The sequence below is a fragment of the Photinus pyralis genome, unplaced genomic scaffold (assembly GCF_008802855.1).
Source record: "Photinus pyralis isolate 1611_PpyrPB1 unplaced genomic scaffold, Ppyr1.3 Ppyr1.4_LG5, whole genome shotgun sequence".
Taxonomy (NCBI): domain Eukaryota; kingdom Metazoa; phylum Arthropoda; class Insecta; order Coleoptera; family Lampyridae; genus Photinus; species Photinus pyralis.
The window spans coordinates 1,347,811-1,349,220 of record NW_022170596.1 but is presented as its reverse complement, the minus strand read 5'-3'; positions in this window follow the sequence as shown (position 1 = coordinate 1,349,220).

The following is a 1,410-nucleotide window of genomic DNA, read 5'->3' as shown; positions in this document are numbered from 1 at the left end:
GCTTGAGAAATTCTTCCGAGTGGCTGGGTGATAGATTCAGATACTCGTAGGTACTTTCTTAAATGTATTTGCAAGAAGACGTATGTTTTATGCATTCTCTTGGCGCAATACATTTATTATCTTATAGCTCGGTTGTATACACGCTTTCCACGTAAGCGAGTTGGAGCAATGATGGAAAAAGCACTTCCATTCCATTTTAATTTATTTAGGATACGAGCTACGGATGAAATACGATAGGTAAACTTAAACTTTGTTCACAATTCTATTAGTCTCCTACAATTTTTCGTTTCTGATATTTATTTCTTTGACACGCCTCGTGCGCTTGGTATGGGAAAAAGTGCCCCACGTTATTTAGCAATTTTTTCATAAGCAGTTCCGAACAAACCCCTTGAGAATGACACAAAGCTATTTGTTCCTCCATTTGCATATCATAAGCAGGATTAAATATACAATTACAAATTTCTTTCTAAGCTTTCCCTCTCGGATTTTATCCCAATTTCAAACCACCTGCTTCGTTAATTAAATAATTTCATCGCCTCTCCGCGTATTCGCTTTCGTTGAAACTCATATTACCGTATATCCCATAATAAAAATGATCCAAACATGAAGCTAATTACGTTTTCGTGAATATTTTACCTTTGAGTAATTTTTACACGTTGAAGTAGTCGTTTTTCGAATAAAATCTGAAAAAAATTGTCGCCTGGAAATCGCTTAGGTGGGTATAATTCGGATTAAATGAGCCTTAAAATCACCCCCTGTGCAAGTGCTGCGGAATTTCTCCAAATTTTAAATTACCGCCTTCGTCGCCATTTGTACTTTTAGATCATCACTAATGACATCTGCCAAGTTTATCTACTGGAAAAGTTAAGTTTAAATTAATTGGTTTTTTATTCTTGAAGCACCCAATTCTTGTGTGAGGTGTCCAGTAGGTATTTTCCTTTTATTCACACAATTGTGCTTGGTGCTCTTTTTCAATTAGCAAACTGTAATTATTCGTATCCTTCTGTAAAGTGTGAGGTGTCCAGTAGGTATTTTCCTTTTATTCACACAATTGTGCTTGGTGCTCTTTTTCAATTAGCAAACTGTAATTATTCGTATCCTTCTGTAAAGTTTGAATCACGTGAATTTATGTACCTAAAAGACAAAAGAAAAATTTGCATGCGATACCGTTACAACCATTTTTAGTTATTTTAACATTTTATCACAAAGGTCGTGCACATTTGTTGTTCGTTTGAAATTGCAGAAAGCACACGTTAACTTCTATTATTTCAATCGTACAATTTTGATTAGCATAACAGAAGGACGGTTATAACAACATTGCAAAATAAACAGCACAAATTACGCATATACAATTTTTAACAAAAATTGAGCACGAAGTTTATTGTCGAAGACTGTCGTTACTTCGAAACC